Here is a 20,818-nt window from a genome sequence, read left to right on the forward strand (position 1 = left end):
TCTGAGTTTTTAAAGTCAAAATTTCGTAAGAAATACCGCACAAAAATCATAATTTTTGCATTTCAATGCTTTATATTTCCCAGACGGTAAGCTGTAATCACAAAGTGTTTAGGCTTTACTTCTAGCGGTTTAATTATCTTTTCAAAATAGCAAAGTTCTTCACAACCAGACGTAAGATACTAGAGTTATGTGAAAAAAACAAGCGCTTCCTCTAAAAAAATCTTTAAAAAAAAATACCAGACTTCAAAATTTTTTCAAAAAAAGTTCTGCCATAGAAAAAAAAACCATAATTCTTTAAAAAATGTTAAATCTCCATATCTATCAGAAAAAGTCGGTTTGGATCCTTGAGGGAAAAAAAAGTTCGATTTTGTCGAGTAGTGTAATTTTTTTTCGACTTTTCCTGAGTTTTTAAAGTCAAAATTTCGTAAGAAATACCGCACAAAAATCATCATTTTTACATTTCAATGCTTTATATTTCCCAGACGGTAAGCTGTAATCACAAAGTGTTTAGGCTTCACTTCTAGCGGTTTAATTATCTTTTCAAAATAGCAAAGTTCTTTACAACCAGACGTAAGATATTAGAGTTATGTGAAAAAAACAAGCGCTACCTCTGAAAAAAGCTTAAAAAAAAAATACCAGTTTTCAAAAATTCTTTAAAAAAAAGTTCTGCCATAGAAAAAAAATAAAAATATCATCAAACCATTTCTAAGCCCCAAATCTTTACGAAAAAGGTCGTTTTGTTCCTTGAGGAAAAATCGTGTTGACTAGTGTTATAAGCTCAAAATTGTATATACTGACTGAGTACGGGTATAAGTAGAGTCGCGTCCCCAGAAGCGACTCGCACGTTCCTTCTCGTATACTTTGCCCTCGTCCTGAAAATATTTATTTGTGTGTGTGCCCTTGTGTGTGTACGTCAACGGTGCGTGCTACCAAAGACTCTATAACACAACAAGATGCGTAACGAGGAAGAAAAAAATGTATGACAGCAGCACAATTTTAAAAGAAATCTAACTCCACACTTGCGTATGTGTTAGTGCGCTTCACAAAATGTATTCTATTTTTAGAATTTCGTTGTTACTTCGGGCATAACACACATATGTACATATGTATGTATGTGTGTGTTCTACAATTTTTGCCGTCTGAAATTCTGACTCTGAATCCAAATTTCGTATTTCGTCAAAGCTGCAGAATTCTTAATGATGAAAACGAAATAAAGCTACTGCAACTGCTTAGGAAAGAAAACGGACGGCAGTGGCGAAGTTGCTTGCGTACGGAAAAGTGTGAGCCAAGTTCAATTCGCAGCGAAAGGTGATGATTTTTTTTTCTTTGGCGTTATCTTTATTTTGAAATCTAATATACTTAATAATGAATGCCATGAATAAAACAAAATTCCAAATAAAAAATAACAAATATAATAGCCACTGAAAATTAACAAAAAAAAATACAGAATAATCAAACAAAGAAAAAAGTTATGTTATTTTATATGAAAAAAGCAGGGCGGGAAAAAAAGGAGGTGCCCCCAAATTGATGGTTGCCTAGGGCCCCGTTGAGGCTTGATACAGCCCTGCTCCGTTTAAAAGATATTGAACAAAGTAGATTTGGAAGGCATTGTTGAAATGATTTTTAGCGTCATATTTTAGCGTATATTCATTTTTGTATATTTTGGGAAAATTAGTTAATTTTTAGATAGAGTTGGTTAAAGAAAAAAAAAAACAAAACAAAAAGATAAAAATAAATAAACTTGCACTGAGTGAGGCTTAAACTCGCTTATTAATTTCGCTTTGCAGTCAGCCACTTAGTATGCTGCGCCACGGGCTTAGGAGAAATAAAGTCGTCAATATGTCAGCTTGATTCCTTTGTTGCGACAGAACATACGAAAAATGCACTCACACAACCAAGCGCTCAAACACGGACAAGACAACGCACACATAGACAAATCGAAAATCCACATCGAAAATCCACGCTAAAAATTTCGTGTGCTTTTCAGCAGTATGGTCGTTACGCATCTTGTTGTGTTATAGAGTCTTTGGTACGGGTATAAGTCGAGTCGCGTCCTCAGAAGCGACTCACACGTTCCTTCTCGTTTTTTTTTTTTGGTTATGTAACTCGGCAAAAAACACCACTAAGCACAGCTGCACAGCTAAGAAAAAACCACTACCGGTCTCGCTCACTGTTGAAAAGGAAGTGTTTTATATATAAGATACTTAAGTTATGTGAAAAGTAGAAGCACTACCTCTGAAAAAAAAAAATATAAAAAAAATTCCAGATTTTATAAATTTGTTAAAAAAACGTAAACCATACAAAAAATAAAGTACTACAAAATTGTTTAAATCCCGAAATTTATCAGAAAAAGTCGATTTGGTCGACAGCCGAAAGAAAAAGTTCAATTTTGTTTAGTAGTGTAATTATACTTTAGTGAACAAAGCAAACAAAAAAGGTTTGTAAATTTGGTACCTGATTGCGATCTAAATTCCCAATTGGCAGTTGGGGCCAAAGGTATCTTTTGTTCATTTTTTTCATTTTTTAGGTTTTTTTAACGAATTTTAGCTCCAAAGTGACTTTTCTGAGTTTTTAAAGTCAAAATTCTGTAGAAAAAACCACACAAAAATCATCATTTTTGCATTTCAATGCTTTATATTTCCCAGACGGTAAGCTTAAATCACAAAGTGTTTGGGCTTACCTTGTAGCTGTTTTAATTATCTTTTTAGCAAAGTAAGATACTAGAGTTACGTGAAAAAAAGATGCGCTACCTCTGAAAAATGCTTTACAAAAAATACCAAAATTAAAAAATTCTTCAAAAAAAATTCTGCCATAATTTAATTCTTTAAACATTTTTAAACCCCAAAATCTATAAGAAAAAGTCATTTTGGGCCACAGCCTAATTGTCGTGTTGACAAGTGTTATTAATATAAACTAATTTTTGAAAAGGTATATTTAGTGAGTCCCACCTAGTTCCCACCCTGAAACTTATTGTGTATCGTACATTAATAAATTCTTGTTGAAATGTATATAGTAAGAAATACCACATTTGACCACTTTTCTTTTAATTTGCAGTAGATTTTAACCTCAAATATAGCAATGCAGAGTTGTTTGCTGACCAGACAGCAGAGAAGTGTAAAACAGCCAAGGAAATTGCGGTACTAAATTATTTAAAAGCGAGAATTAATGGCGACATTTCAGATGAAATTAAAAAACTCTTTAGAGATACCAGTATGAGTTTTTGTTATCGTTTGGCAACAAAATGGAAGATATGCAGGTCAAATGCAGACAAGTGTAACCGTTCCAAAAGGCTTAGAGTCAGTAGGCCGTCCTGTACTACCATATTCCAAGAAATTTCGTAGATCACAAAGAAAGCAGGCTGCAGATCTTGTACTATCGGAAGGAGGAAACATCAATTTATTGATTTAAGCGGCAAAAACGAGGAAAAACCGACCTTGCATTTGTACTAAAACTTCGATTCGAAAGGCTGTACAGGACCCAGTCGGAAAGCCAACATTTATCTCACCCAACGAGGCGTTAGCCCTGCTTCTCGACAAAGATCACACCAAAGATCAGTATTGCGCAATAAGGGATCAATCAAAGTGACAAAAATTGCGACATGTACCCTTCTTACAACAAAATTGTGGACCAAAAGAAAGACTGCATTTTAATATCTGAGACAAAAGCAAAGGTCCCGCTTCAAAGTCTACTAGCCCACACTGCTGGTCGAATTGTAATATTACAAGATGAAGTAATTTTAAATGTAATGCAAGAACAGCGCATGTCGTTTTTGACTGCGGATTTGACTTTAAGCTATGGTTTTGATGGTAGCTCTAGACAATCCAATTACAACCAAGGTTATTCTGGAGTTCAAGCTTATGATATGGATTCCAGCATTTTTGCCACAACTGTGACACCATTAAGGCAAGTAGATCCATCCGGAAACGTTTTGTGGAACAACCGAACACTTCAATCAACTAGATTTTGTCGGCCCCTAAGACAAGCATTTATGAAAGAGACCAAGGAGTGCATATTAAAGGAAAATTCGGACTTAAAATAACAGATAAACACTTGCAACCCTGCAAAATGATTATGGAGGACGAAACATTTTTTTATATAAACTTCAATTTACAACTTTCAGCAATCGATGGCAAAGTGCATAACGCCATGAATTTGTGCCTAAGTCAACAAACGCCTATCCCATATGTGGGGCAATGCCTTCAGATTTATAATAACAAGCACTTCCAATGTGAAAAGTTTTGGCCCATTTTAAATAATTTGAAATACGGATTAAGCCCTCTACACTGATGGATTCGCAAGCAAAGAGCGAAAATTGTTCGGGAATGGCTAGGGAATTAAAGTTTTAAGTTGATGGAGGGGCCAGCTCAAAGTCCCGACCTCGATCCGATTGAAAACCTATGGTCAATCGTGAAACGACGGCTAGGGCAGTACGCCCTACAGATGGAATGGAATCGTATTCCGAAAGACATTATTGATAACTTGGTAGAGAATATGCCAAAGCGTATTAATAATGTCATTTCTTATAAAGGGTCTATTATAAATATTAAGTTTAATTTATTTTCTTAGATGTTTGTAAAAAGGTTAAAACTGAGCACATGCGAGTTGTTTTGGTTTTCTATTTTTCTCTCTATGAAAGCTTCCCATCTGTTTCTGTTGTTATTACCTACTTTCTAAGAATAAATGAATTGCTATATGAAAAATATTTGGTTTGCTTTGCTTTGTTCGTTTAGCTGTTATGGGAGGCGAAAGTCACTGGTTATGAGTATGTACTCACTTTTGCTCCCCACTGTAGATGTGCCAGTTCATACACCGAACGTGTCGCAGCTGAGTTTTCTGTCCCAGCACCCCCAGGCCCTAGAATAGGTCCAGGGCCAGATTAGCATTTGCCTAGGGCCCTAGGGCTAACAGAAAAATTTTTTGAAAAAACCAAACTCCAAATAATGAAAAACGGGGAGGAACGTGTAGGTCGCTTCTGGGGACGCGACTCTACTTATACCCGTACTCAGTCAGTATATACATTTTTGAGCTTATGATTTCTTAGAATTTTAGAAAAAAAAAAAATTTTACATTTTACATTTTTTTTGCTACATCTGCTATCTACATTTACATATACAATGTATATTCTACATCTAACATGTAGATTGTACATGTTCCATTTAGATTCTACATCTCCTCCGCGGCAGAGTGTGCGAGCGAGAAGGAAAATGAGTTGCGTTGTCGTTTGCGGAAGGGGGCAGGGGAAGCAACTCAAAATTAATTTCTTCATTCTGGCTATAATTATGATCCGATCTGATTCAGATTCGGCAATCTGATAGATATGGTCATTCTCTACGATACTGCGCTTTTAGTTTTATCGTATCTTTAAAATTGTGGCTGCCACAGATTTTCGTCTTTTGTGGGGGCGGAAGGGGGCGGGGCGAAATTTTGAAATACACTTGTAGCAGTGTGATATCACATGAGTCTGGAAACAAAATTCGGTTGCTCTAGCTTTTATAGTCTCTGAGATCCAGGCGCTCATCAAGACGGACGGACGAACAGACGGACATATGGACGGACAGACGGACATGGCTATATCGACTCGGCTATTGATGCTGATCAAGAATATATATACTTTATGGGGTCGGAAACGTTTCCTTCTCTGCGTTACACACATCCACTTTTACCACAAATCTAATATACCCCTTAACTCTTTTTTGAGTACGGGTATAAAAATATAATATCCACTGATAAACATACAAATTAATCAAACAAACATTAAATTTATAAGTTTTTGTTTCAAATTAAAAAAGAAGGAACTGGCGTGAAAAAATGGAGGGCCCCAGATTGATGGTTGCCCAGCATGGACATAGACTACTAACCACCGCTCCAGTACTTGCTTGCCCTGACTACAACCACTAAGCAAACAACACATAGAGGCGTCAAATCGACTAAAAACTGCCTGCATACAATTTTTGGACGATTGGCTCCCAGGCCTTCGGATCGGGAGCCGATAGCTTCGGCAGGGCACTCGGCTCTCTCCGGCTTGAGCCGAGAGAGAGCTCCTTTGCAGCTGTGTCGAATATTCGACATTTATTATATATATAACCGTGTGCGTGTGTAACTATGCCTGTATTTGTGTCCTCTGACTCTGACGCCTAGCAACGAAAATCTTTTTTGTCATTTCGAGTTGCGAGTTGGATTGCGTTGCTGTTAGTCAATTTCGAACAGCCTATTTCGATATTGCGATTTACATACATATTTATATTGTTCTTATTATTATTACTATACTATTTTTGCTTACTATATTATACAATACAAATAAATATTATGGAAGTACCAACTAAGGGCCATAGACAAGCTGGCTCCAGGTGTGTTATAGATTCGTGCTTGCAAGGGTACAGGAATGGCGCCGAGCATTTTCCTATACGCCTTTTCAAATTTCCCCAAAAACGAAAATGTTCGTCGTCTGTGGGTTGCAAATTGTAATCTAGGTCCGGATGTAAATTTAAATAAAGCGCATATATGCTATCAACATTTTGAAAATAAGTATTTTGGCTGTACCAACTCTGAGATTGTTTCAGGCCCCGAATTTCAATAAGCTACCGAAACCAATGTGTTTAGATTTGCGGATAATAGCGACGAAATCGAATCATATTCTGATTTAAAAAAAGAAACTTTTATAGTAAAAAATAATTTGGAATTTGACGTAGACATGGAAAGTCTACCTTCCGTTGCCATCGAACCCGTTGATAATAAAATGATTGTATCTGATGAGCCTACCCAAAATGCGGAATTTTGAACTGCTTAAAGAAGGAGCAAAATGAATTATATTACAAAAATAAGTATTGGAAATGTCTCAAGAACTTAATAAAGAAAAAAAGAGAGTTCAATTGTATAGGAAGAAGGTACATAAGCTGCAAACATCGTTAAGGATCGAAAAATACAAGAAGCTCCGATATTCGAAAGAGTCACGTAAACGGGAAAATATATTTACAATGATAGACAAGAATAAAATTCAAATTCGGTTTGCAAAATGCTTCTTAAAAATAAAACTTCCTGGCAAGAGGATGAAAAAAATTATTGCTCAAAGCATACATTTTTATTCTTCCAAGCTATGCGAAATGATTTGGAGTTAAATTTTCAGTCTAAATCATCTTTGGGTAGATGGGCTCCTGTGAAATGTTTGATACCAGGCCTAAATGAGAACCTATCAAACACGTTGCTTACAATATTTTAAAAAATGGATGTAAAAAGTAAGCATGCTGCTTTAATTTTCGTTGAAATCTCAATTAGAAAGGGCCTGCATTATAATTCACACCGAGATGAAGTGGAAGGGTTTGTGGATGATGGTGTGGAAAAAACATCTCAACTGTGCAAGCAAATTTCTGTATTCATGGTAAGGGGGCTCTATGTGAGTTGGAAATATGTTTTAAGTTACTTTGCAACATCTACTGGGCTGACTTCTCTGAAGTTAAAGGAAAAAAATCGAAAATAATATCAAAGCTGCTTATAAATTGGGGCTTAATATTAGAGCAATTGTATGTGACCAAGGCTCAAATAACCGCGGAGCCTTTAAAAAATTTTGGGTGAGCCTGGAAAACCCATATTTTAAAGTCGATGATCATCAAATTTTTGCCATCTATGATGTCCCACATATTATAAAATCATCACGAAATATATTAATGAAAAATTGTATCGAAACACCTGATGGACCAGTATCATGGAAAGTAGTTGAAAAATTGTTTGAAATAGATACTAATAACTCTTCTACTAGATTATGTCCAAAATTAGCACGTAACCACATAGACCCCAATTCATTTGAAAAGATGAAAGTGAAATATGCTACACAAGTATTTAGCCACACGGTATCCTCTGCAATCAAAACATTAATTGAAAGTGGCAATTTAGATGATTGCAGGGATGTAGCATATTCAACTGCTATTTTCTTCGAAAGAGTAAATAAAATGTTTGATTGCTTAAACAGCAATAATCTAAGTGGCAAACACCCAATGAAGTCAGCTCTACAAAAAAATAACAATGTGGAAAAATACATTATGGAAATGAAAGAGTATTTTGAGAAGTGTCGTTATCCCAGCAATGTATATTGTATTGATGGACTTATTCTCTCTATAAATTCAATACTATTGCTTGCACACGACGTATGGAATGAAAATACAGATGTTTACTTCTTGATTTTGTCTCGACTGAATCAAGATGCATTGGAGAACCTTTTCTATCTAATAAGAAGTAGAGGGGTTACCAACAATACTCCAATGCTCTTCGAATTCAACGCAATCATTTCAAAAATGTTGTCAATGAAAATCATTACCTCAAAAAGTACAAGTGAAAACTGTGAACCGGATGATGACAACATGCTTATAAATGTGATTTATGAGGCAAAGCGAGAAATTCAAGTCGAATTCTCGGAGACCAAAGAACAGTTACCTTGCCAAGAGGTTGCCTTAGAAAAATGCAATAATTAACATAGCCCTCATATAACGGAGACTATGGATTTTTCTTCCACTAATATTATTAGTGCAAGTAAAGAAAACGCATTGCGTTATTTTACAGGTTTTGTGTTGTATAAGTCGCAACAAAAGTTTCATTGCGACACCTGCGGCGAACTTTTAAAGGACAACATTGTGCACTGCGAAAATTCAGAGCAATTTTTGTTCAATAAAATCTTTAAAAGTATTAATAATAACTTAAAGCTCAAGACCCCCAAGACGATTTTTTTAATTTAATAAAATAAATAAATAAATAATAAACGAAGGCCTGGGAGCCAATCGTCCAAAAATGGTATGCAGGCAGTTTTTCGTCGATTTGACGCCTTTATGTGTTGTTTGCTTAGTGGTGCTACCAAAGACTATACAATAGATGCTGCATGAGCGACCAAAAAGCTGTTCTATGGCGAGGCTTACCGGTAAGCCCCACGGAAAAAGGGAGCGCGCGGGGTTTCAATTCTCTTTTCGGCTATGCTTCGTCTCTGACCGCGAGATCAAGACCGCTCAGCAGATGCGCACAGTTTTTTTTACATTTTTTTACATTTCGTTATCAACTTTGAGTGCTCATATCTCATATCTCTAAAATTATCTTGAAAATTAGATTCGCTATAGCTCTGGAACATTTTCTACTATATGTGTACATTTGTTTTATTCAAAGCGTTCATAAAAATTTTTTAATTTTTCCACCCTATTCGGCTCAGTCCCCACTGTAAATACACACAATACAAACAAATAACAACTTTAACACCAAACTCGACCTATTCAGTACCGGATCAGCCCTCAACCGGCCCTGGGCAACCATCAATCTGGGACCCTACTTTTTTCACGCCAGCTCCCTTCTTTTTTCATATGAAATAAAAACATATAAATTTTATGTTTGTTTGATTATATTTTTTGATATTAAGCTACTTTTAACCGTGATTAGTTGAAAGATTTATTTGGCCTCCACGTCTGACATGGGTTAACGCCATCTCCTTTATTCATTATTTGGATTTTTGATTTTAGCCTAGTACTCAGATCCAAAAACTGTTTGCCAGCAAACAAATGTCATATATTTTTCGAGCGGCCAGTGGTGCAACCAGAGGTGTGCACTGCATTCCGACGGTTACACTGCTCAGACCGCTGCTTGGTTTTGTAGAAAGTAAATAAAATGCACTTTTTCGGCTGGAGCCGCTCTTCCCCAGGCATATCCTAGACCATGATGCAATTACATAAGGTGGTCTCGTCGGCTGCCGAATCGTTCGGTTTTTAGTCCCTTAACGTTCAGTGCGTTAGAGCTGGGAAAAAATCGATTTTCGCAGAATCGATTCTTTTCGATCTTTTAGACAAAAACATCGATTTAATCGATTAAATCGAATATAAACACATTTTTATACCCGTACTCAAAAAAGAGTTAAGGGGTATCTTAGATTTGTGGTAAAAGTGGATGTGTGCAACGCAGAGAAGGAAACGTTTCCGACCCCATAAAGTATATATATTCTTGATCAGCATCAATAGCCGAGTTGATATAGCCATGTCCGTCTGTCCGTCCGTCTGTCCGTCTGTCCGTCTTGATGAGCGCCTGGATCTCAGAGACTATAAGAGCTAGCGAAACCAAATTTGGTTTCCAGACTCATGTGATATCACACTGCTACAATATTCAAAATCGCCCCACAAAAGGAGAAAATCTGTGGCAGGCACAGTTTTAAAGATACGATAAAACTAAAAACGCAGTATCGTAGAAAATGCCCATACACCAGATTGCCGAATCTGAATCAGATCGGATCATAATTATAGCCAGAATGAAGAAATTAATTTTCAGTTGCTTCCCTCCCCTCCCGCCAACGACAACGCATCTCATTTTCCTTCTCGCTCGCACATTCTGCCGCGTTCAGTGCGCGAGCAACCCCTAGCGGAGGAGATGTAGAATCTAAATGGTACTTGTACAAACTACATGTTAGATGTAGAATAGACATTGTAGATGTAGATGTAGATATCATATGTGGCAAAAAAATGTAAAATGTAAAATTTTTTTTTTTTCTAAAATTCTTAAAAATCATAAGCTCAAAAATGTATATACTGACGTAGTACGGGTATAAGAGTTGCGTAGAAGCGACTTACACGTTCCTTCTCGTTTTTTTTAGATCCATTGTTTTCTTTTATTGCTCCAGAAACCACTGATTCCTGCCCGCAAATAACAATTTGTTTACGTTGTTAGCCTTTAAGGAGGCTCGTCTATCTGATATGAGTATTCCAGCTTGAGCATTGTAGTAAGCATCCAAAGTCTTAGCTGCCTTTGGTTTGTCCATCAATGTTGGGTGCGCACGTTTTAAGTGGTTGAATAAATTTGTCGGATTCCCACATGATTTATATATTCCAGCGCATTGTTTACATTTTTCGTTTCCATCTTGCAAGCGCTTAAAGTAGTTCCATACGGTTGACCTACCACATTTGTCTTTCCTCCATGGCTCGTCATTCTCTTCCGAATCGGACTCATTTTTTTCGCCATGAGTTCTTTTTCCTAATAAAAAAATGTGAAAACACGTGCGCATCACTGCATTTTGTTAATATTTACCTTTCAACTGCAAAAACATATCCATTCTACTCCCTTCCTACCGGATTACCAGCACACTCGGATTCTACACAAATAAAATGCAAAAATATTGTATAAATATTCTTTTAAAGTTACATTTTATTCTTACCCTTTTGCTGTACTCAAGTTCGCATTAAATTGTGGTAAATTGGAGATGGAATTTCCAAAAAAAGAATCGATGTTTACACCAAAACCAAAGAATCGATTATATCGATGTTTGTCGTGCACAAAAAAAATTACGTATTGCAGTTTTGCCGCAAGCTTGTGCAAAGAACAGTTTATCATTACAAAAAATGTTCAACAAAAATTGTTAATGGCTTCCGAAACAGTTAAAATTAATTTAGATATAAAAACTCTGTATTTTAAGATTCGAATTTATTTTAGAATTAAGAGCCTTAACAAAAGAATATCTATCCAAAAACAAAAACAACGTTTAATTTCAAATTCAAAATTATTAAAAATTATATTATATAAAAAAATCAGCTCGTTTGATTTACAACTCGTTAATCAACACGCTTGTTTCACTCACACTTACTGCGCTGAGCCCTTTCACTCCCACTTATTGTAAACATTGTAAAGGGACTACTTTTGCCGACGAGACCACCTTATATAATTGCATCATGTCTTGACTCCCCCATTTTTATTGGCAAGGGAATGTGTCTGACTATCAGCAGCAGCAGATGGCGACGCCTCCCGTGCTAGATACCGTGAAGAAAAAATGTTTTGAAAACAATATTTGTTTTATATTTATGAAAATTAAGAAAAATAATAAATAATCCATTTTCCATGAATGAGAACTAGTTCATAAAATACTGCATTAATTAGATTCTATTTGTCTTCAGTATTAAAATATTTCATTTGGTTTTTTGTACTCTTATTGCAATGTTTGCTTCGTGTTTGCTGGAAAAATATATTAAATTGATATCATTTTCGAGGTGGGTCGAAACATACCCGCAATGCAAGTAAATACTTCGGATACTTTTCTAGTATATACCGACCTTTTTGTTTGTTGATCTGAGTACTGCCTTCCGTACAGAGCCTAGAAAACAGTTTTTGCCGTCAAAAATTTCTTATCGGCTTCATAAGAATATCAACCCTGATTCTGTTCGCGAGGTGTTTTTTTCGATCTGAGTACTAGGCTTTTTCAACAAATTTTTATGTTAGCCCTTGAATTGGGGCCATAGGCAAATGCTAATCCGGCCCTGGACCTATTCCCGTCGTCAGACTTCATATTTTGTTGGTGTATTGTGTAGTCTTTGGTGCTACGCATACTTACGCGTAAGCTCTTGCCTTTGAGTAAGGAAACAACAATTACAGGCGCATTAAAATACAATTTACAAATTCATTAGTACAACAAATTCATCATAAGTTTTCATTTATTTAATAAATTTAAAAACAAAAGGAACATTTTTCATATATGTATGTCAGTTACAATTAGAAATTAGATTGGAATTGGAAAATGGGTTCAAATTATCATTGAGGACCATGATTTGATTTACCATGTTTGGATTGTTTCCTATAGCGCTTCTTTTCTCACAAAGCAAACTCCTGGCTTTAGAAAAAACCCTCTCTGAGGCGGCGCTACTAGCAGGTACAGAAAAAATGTTGTATGCTAGTTTAAATAATGTAGGATTAGACATTTGGTTGGCTTTCCACCAGTCCAAACACACAAAATTTGTGTGTAAGAAATGTCATTGAATTCAAATAGCACTGTAACTCTCTATTGCTATTGCTGCGACATGTTTAAAAAATATGCTATCTTTGAGATTCTGTTGAATTAGTTTAACATTCCCAATTAAATTCTTCAGCACCATTTGGCAATTCGCTAAAGTAGATTTTTTTTCTTCTTCCGAAAATGACGGAAACTGATTTGCTGGGGGAAATAAAAAATTAGCGAGTGTATGAAAACTATGCATATGTGGATATAAACAGCATTGAAAGATTTCATTAATTTTTCTCCCACTTTATTAGAGATATGACTGGAGCAAGCTTTTTCAGCGCATGAGTGTGGGGAATTGCAAAATGAAGGGTGGGATAATTTTCTCCTCTAGGACTTTGGACGCATTTTCAAAATGGGATAAAACTTCTATAATAGAACTTATATCTGCTAATTTTAAAAACAATATTTTGCCGATCTGATTTTTTTCGCATAAAATTGAATTAATTTGATTCTGTTAAATATGTAAACTTAAACAACGCACTGTGTCTTCTCTATTTTCCTTTCTGTTATGCATTATCCAGCATAGGTAAATATGTATGTATGAGTCGCAATGAAGCTGCGTTCTCTCGTCTCCGTTTTTGATTTGTATTCCGTCTGCCTTGGACGGACATCTTTTTGATCTTCATAGTCAAAAGTCACACTCCACAAGTGTTTGGTTTTCAATTCCAGCAATTGCATTTGAAGCGAACCAGCATCAATTTCAAATGGCTCAATGTTTAATTCATTTGTATTGGTTTTAAGAGGATTTACTACAAAAGACAGTGTACTAGCACTTCTTTTGAATTGCTCAAATCTGCTAGCAAATTCATTCTTCATTTTTCTTAGAACCAGGATGAAGTCATTTGTGTCAATATTAGCATTGTTTTGATCGCGATATTATTTCAGATTTTCGAAATGAAGTAGTTTGCCGCGCTTGATGTCTTCGACAAAAAGAAGTAAAATATTTTCGAAACAAGCCAATTCCTCAAGCAATGTGTACGCTGGGTTTCCCTTCCCTTATAGTTGTACATTGAAGTTATTTAAAAATCTTTGTGATATCTACCATGAAGTTCAATTTTTGCAGCCATTTGTCTTCTGTTAATTCGGGATGAACAATGCCTTTTTGATTCAATAATGTTTTTATTTCACTCAAGGAAGACGCAAAACATTTCAATATGTTACCCCTGGAATGCCATAGCACTTTATTGTGCAGAGGTAAATCAGAATTCCTGAAACTGGCGATGGTAGAGAGCTTTTGCCAAAATGCTGTTAATGATCTTAATTACCAAGTTGATGACCTTAACTATTTCGGATGGAAATGTTTGAGCATACAGAACCTGCTGATGAATTATGCAGTGGAACGCTAAAATTTTTTTTTGCGAAGAATCGTTATTACCCCTTTATGTATTCCTGTCGTACTTCTGGCTCCATCAGTTGCTATAGAAACGATTTTATATATATCGACTTTATAGCTTGCCAAGCATTTCTGAACAACATTTGTTATATCCTCTCCACGAGTTTGTCCTGAGAGCGGCAGAAATCCCAGCATTTATTCTTTTGGACCATGTGATGACATATACCTGACGAAAAGGGTAACTTGTGCAGCGTGTTTTATGTCGCAAGACTCATCCACAGCAAGTGATAAAGCAGAAGCTAATTGGATATCTTCCACTTGCATATGGGTTACATTTGAAGACATTTTAGCAGTTCAATCCTGTATGGTTTTTGCAGATAATGGCAAATCTTTGATTTTCTTCTTCCGTTTTATTTTGGAAATCACAAAACAATTCTTCGCCTCCACATTCAAAGCAATCTTTGATGTACTCCCCGTCTGTGAATGGTTTCCCTCTTTTTGCAATTTGTAGGGATATTTTAAAGCAGGCCAGATTTAAAAATATTTGAAGATTGCGTCCACTTACTTAACATAGATTTTGACTGTTGTTTTTGTTTTATGCAGTTCTCAACAGCTTTTTTTCCTGAGTCACCGGTTGGATATTTAGCAGCGAATTGGGAATAGTGTGTAACGAAATGTCTCTCTATGTTCGATTTCTTATTATGTGCAAGCTTTTCTTCGCAAATAATAGCCTTTTTACACTGGGCGCGTCTGCTATCGATATCGGAATAGACGCAATGAAGCAGAAAAGGCGTTTACATTGGCAGAGGTGCGTCTTGAATTTTGATTTGGCTGCTTGATGACAAGGCTAAGTTAGGTTAGGTTAGGTTGTGGCAGTTGTCGGGATCGTTAGAGACCCGACCACCTAGAGGATCTGGAAGCCCAGCTTTTGTTAAAACTAGATGCACAGGCTAAGGCCAATGTCGCATGCGACCTGAGGATCCATGGAGTTCCGTACGTCGAAGGTGAAAAGCTGAAACATATCTTCAACAACTTGTGCCTCAGCCTAAATCACACGCCTGCGCCTGCTATTAGGGACATCTATCGTATGAGGCCGAACAAAATCATCATTGTCAAGCTGGAACGGGTGCGCGACAAAGCGGCATTACTGCGCAACATCGGTATGTACAGGCGGGAAACCAAGCAGCCCCTAACTCTGCAGTTACTCGGCCTAAACTCACCAGCCCCAGTATATGTCAACGAGCAGCTTACCAGGGAAAACTACCAGATTTTTAGAGAAGCTCTGAAAATGAAGAAGCATCGGAAGCTGCAATCCGTGTTTACGCGCAGGGGTATGGTTCACGTCAAAGTGATCCAAGAAAGTGAGATCTGGGAAGTTCTCAAAATTGAGGATCTGAGGGAGATGCAAGCTGCTACTGAGAGCCCTGCAGCTGGAGACGAGAATAGCTCGTTTCGTCAATAATATAACCATAGGCAAATTTTTCATGTTAGCTATAAGTATTACCCATCTAACCACCTTCCTGTATTTTATTTTTAAGTGGGCCCTTAACTGTACTTACTGTAATGAAATTTTTCGTTGTGTTAAAACACACTTGATATGGACGGTTCATTAGAACTAACAAATGTGAATACATCTCAGGTCCTCAGAATTCTGGTGAAGCAAAAATCGGGTCTGCAAATCTGCCATATCAATGCACAAAGCCTGACAAAAAAAATTGACGAATTCAGACATATGTTTATCGACTCTGGTGTGGATGTTATATGTGTGTCCGAGACTTGGTTTGTCCCCGACTTAAGTGACTCGTTAATTGAATGTAGAGGATACAATGTATTTCGTTCTGATCGTGTAGGGCATGCCGGGGGCGTTGCAATTTACATAAATAACAAGATATCCGCAAAAATCCTCTGTAAGCAAGGACCAGATAGTGCCATAGAATACTTATTTCTAACGATCACCATCAATAGAAGAAAGATGCTTCTTGGTTGCATATATCGACCAAATCGAAACATTGACTACTCAGACCTGACATCACTTATTACTGACATTTCCTTGACTTATACAGACGTAATCCTAGAAGGTGACTTTAATTGTGATATTCTTAGAGAATCCTCATTAGCAGATAGCATGTTGAGCCTTGACTTAAATATAGTGAACCACCAGCTCCCCACACACTTTACAAAAACAAGAAACACACTACTAGACCTATTCTTTGTCGACAGTACTGACAAAATTCTACTATATGACCAACTCACAGCACCAGGGTATTCAAAACATGACCTTATTTTCTTGACCTACGATTTTAATCCTGACTACGATAATTATGACACCTTTTACAGAGACTTCAAGAACATTGACCTTGAAAAACTACACACTGACATTAGCATCCTTGACTGGACGTCAATACATTATATGTTGTCTGTAAATTCTCAGCTTGCCCAACTTCAATCAAACATTGACTATCTTTACTGTGAACATGTACCTATTAAGAGAAAGACAGTCAAACGAACAGATAACTCATGGTTCAACCCGGAGATAAAGCTGGGTATCATCAAACGAAATGAGGCTTTTAAAAAATTTAAAAGATATAAGACTGAAAGCCACTTTAATATGTACAAATCATTAAGATCAAACGTAACTAAACTAATATACTCTGCTAAGACCACCTTCTACTCGTCAAAGTTTAACAACGCTCTGTGTAGCAAGCAGAAATGGCAAGTGATTAAAAGTATAGGAATTGGCAGAAAAACAAGAAACTCACTAGTTGACATGGACGTAAATGAAGTTAACAAAAAATGTTTGCAATTAGTTGTACCGGACCCAACACCAACCCTGAACTTGACATCAGCGCCCTATAATTATACTGTTCCTAGCTTTAGTTTCTGTTGTGTTAGTCCTTGTGATGTTCTAGAATCCATTCATAAGATTAAATCAAATGCTACTGGCCATTACAGCCATTACCACATCAACGTTCCCGGAACAGTGGAAGGAGGCTAAAATAATGCCTATCCCAAAAGCAAACTCTGCAGAATATAGGCCAATATCCATACTCCCGACCCTGTCAAAAGCGTTCGAGACCTTGGTAGCTAAACAAATAAATTCATTCCTTACAGAGCACACATTACTAAACAACAATCAATCTGGATTCAGAACAAATAGAAGTTGCACAACTGAAATGATAAAAATTGTAGAGGATATCCGTGAAAGAATAGACGACGGAAATGTAACATTCCTAACTCTTCTTGACTACACTAAAGCTTTTGACTCAGTTGACCATCGCATCCTCATCGCAAAGCTTCGCGAATCCTACAACTTCTCTGACTCTGCAGTACGGTTGCTATCATCCTATCTGCTAAATAGGAGCCAGGCTGTTGTTGCTGAAGGGAAAATGTCGTCCTTTGCCTATGTTAAGTGTGGTGTCCCACAGGGATCAGTACTTGGTCCGATATTGTTCTCCATTTATATAAATGATTTTCCAATAGTATTGTCCGACTGTAAAGTGCACATGTACGCCGATGACGTCCAATTATATGTTAGTCGACCGTTAAATCGAATAGATGAGTGCATAAATGTTACCAATAGAGAGCTTGAGAAAATTAGTGCGTGGGCAACCAAAAATCGTCTATGCCTCAATCCAACAAAGTCAAAATGCTTGATTATATACAAAAACAAGAAAAAAAATAAATGAAACTATATTGAGACGTGTAGAAATATCAAACACTCCCATTAGCTACATAGAGAAGACAACTAATTTAGGCTTTATAATAAATAGTACTCTGTCGTGGGATGATCATGTGAGCAAAGCAGTTGGAAAAACATATGGGATCTTAAGGGCACTTAATATTACCAAGTAATTTATACCAGTTAGCATCCGGATGCAGATAGCAAAAGCATACCTAGTACCTGTACTCACTTATGGGATTGAGGCATTTGGAAACTGTGGCTACGAAAACAGGCAAAAGTTGAGCGTTTGCTTTAATAATATAGCTAGATACATATTTAGATTAAGGCGCAGCGACAGAATCTCTGCATTCTCCTATAACATTTTCGACATGACTCTTTTCAAATGGATTGACTATAAGATGCTTACGTTCCTACATAAAATAATCCTCACCAGACAACCCCAATATCTGTATGAAAAATTAAGATTTACCAATTCCGCAAGAACGAACAATATTATCACCATACGATATAGAACACTAAACTCTGAGAGACATTTCTTTGTGAATGTTATTCGCATATGGAATCATCTTCCACATCACATGAAAACAATACGAAACCTTTCACAATTCAAAACACAGTTAGGTGCCCACCTTACACTAGACTAAGATTTAAAAATCAAATTCAATTTAAAATAAAATAACACGAACATAAGCATAAGAAAACAAATCAATATATGTAACCACTTATTAGTATGTCATATTAAAAGATTAATTTAGATCTAAGTTTAATCCCAAACTAATGTGACACCTAGTGACTAGTGCTCTAATTATAAGCCCCTTGCTTGTAGCACTAGGAAATACAATAAACAAACAATACAATACAATATGTTAACCATTGTCCCATCCGGATGCCCTTATGAAGCTTGCGATCCGTCTGGACCTGATTGTAGACATGTCCGAAATGTCAATTAGGAAAGGTGCTCCCAAGTATTGAAGTCTCCTTCTACTGAGAGCCGGACAGGAGCAGAACACATGTTCCACAGTCTCCTCCTCGTCCTCATCTCTACAGCTCCGACAGAAGTCGTTATAGGGGGCACCCAGCCTGTTAGCATGGGTGCCTATTAGCCAATGTCCCGTAAGGGAGCGTATGACTGAGCTGCACCTGCTCCTACTGAGTTTGCAAAGCTCATCGGTGCGCTTCCTAGTAATGTTAGGCCATATTTGCCGAGTTATGCGACATAGTGTAACTGTTTGCCATCTGTCATTTATTAGTCGCTGAAAATGTTCTTTTATTTTGAGCTTGCCGGTGTCCATTGGCATACGAATATCCTCCTTATCATGGAGAAGGGGGATTGTTGTACCAGCTCTGGCCAGCTCGTCTGCTATACAGTTGCCTTCAATGTCCTGGTGGCCCGGGACCCATATTAGGCTGATGACAGACTGATAAGCCATCTCATGGAGGGATTTGCGACAGTTTGCCACGGTAGCCGAGCTTGTTGTTATCGCATTCAGCGATTTGATCGCAGCTTGGCTATCACTATAGATATTTATATGAGTTGCCGTAGGGGCACGTTCCTGAAGGCAGCCCAAAGCTTCCCTGATCGCTATGACTTCCGCTTGGAAGATGATCTGGGAGCCTGAAAGAGTGTCTTATGTTCAGCTGTTCGGAGTAGATTCCTCCTCCGACCTTGTTGTCCAGCTTTGAGCCATCAGTAAAGATATGAATGGCTCCATCTGTGCCAGGTGGTCCCTCGAGCCATTTGCCTCTGTGGGGGATAATTATTTCAAAAGGAGTATCTATGTACTCCCTCGGAACACAGAAGTCCGTTTTTGTTGGGACGATCTCGTTCCCGTTTAGGATAGATGCGTGACAGGTGTGCTGTGACACCCATTGGTCGGAGTCCCTCAGACGAATTGCTGCCAGTTCTGCCTGCTCCCTGCCTGCAAGCTCTAGGCTCTCGAGGCATAGGATGGCATTTAGCGCATCATTTGGTGTGGTGCGTAGGGCTCCACTGATGCATAGGGCGGCAGTTCGTTCTACTTTGCCCAGTTGTTTAGTGATGGTCTTTTTTTGATAGGGCACGCCATCACACTGCGACTCCGTAGAGTATTTTTGGTCTAACTATTTCTAGGTATATCCATTGGAATATGCTTGGGTTCATGCCCCATTTCAAGCCAATTGCCTTTTTGCAAGTGTAGAGGGCTATCGTAGCCTTCTTCACTCTGTCTTTGATGCTCAGGTTCCAGCTAAGCTTTTTTTCAATTACCAACCCTAAGTAACTGGCACTGTCGCTGAAGGAGAGCCTGCATCCGTTTAGTATTGGGGGGTTGAACGACGGGATTTTGTATTTGGTTGTAAACAACACAAGTTCCGTTTTAGAGGGATTAACTCCCAGTCCACGCGACTCTGTCCATTCTGACAGTCGCGCAAGCTTTGCGGTCATTAGATCGCAAAGTGTTTAAGGGAATTTTTCCGAGAAGATAATGGCAACGTTGTCCGCGTATGCTACCACTTTGCAGCCCTCCCCTTCCAGGTCACACAGAATCTTGTTGACTGGTATGTTCCATAGAAGGGGAGACAGGACACCACCTTGCGGGGTGCCTCTGTTGACATACCTTGACTGAGTGGACGATCCCATTGATGATGTCACCGTCCTGCATGTGAGCAATTGATCAATGAGCATCACCAAGTGATGATCCACTCCCAGGTCAGTCAGGGCCTCTGTGATGGCTCCTGGTATGACGTTGTTAAAAGCTCCCTCGATATCTAGGAAAGCTATTAAGGAGTATTCTTTGATGTGTAGGGATTTCTCTACCGTCGAGATTACTTCATGGAGTGCCGTTACGGTGGATTTTCCTTTTCGGTAGGCATTTTATGCGCCTGATAGCCACTGCGGATTTATGGTTGTTCTCAGCTGCAGCCCGACTAGTCTCTCAAAGGTCTCTCATTGGCTCCCAGATCATCTTCCAAGCGGAAGTCATAGCGATCAGGAAAGCTTTGGGCTGCCTTCAGTAACGTGCCCCTACGGCAACTCATATAAATATCTATA

The 20,818-nt window shown here is 37.7% G+C and overlaps 1 long non-coding RNA gene across 1 annotated transcript; it reads right to left on the reverse strand.

Annotated features, from left to right (window-relative positions):
• Positions 1–10,616: 10,616 nt before the first annotated feature.
• LOC121404633 lies at positions 10,617–11,182 on the reverse strand. The gene is made up of 3 exons (XR_005968109.1): positions 11,165–11,182; positions 11,038–11,101; positions 10,617–10,983 (listed from the first exon to the last, which is right to left on the reverse strand). It is a non-coding gene; the product is annotated as an uncharacterized LOC121404633 (long non-coding RNA).
• Between the last annotated feature and the right edge of the window lie 9,636 nt (positions 11,183–20,818).

The sequence above is a fragment of the Drosophila obscura genome, unplaced genomic scaffold (assembly GCF_018151105.1).
Source record: "Drosophila obscura isolate BZ-5 IFL unplaced genomic scaffold, ASM1815110v1 contig_27, whole genome shotgun sequence".
NCBI classification, from domain to species: Eukaryota; Metazoa; Arthropoda; class Insecta; order Diptera; family Drosophilidae; genus Drosophila; species Drosophila obscura.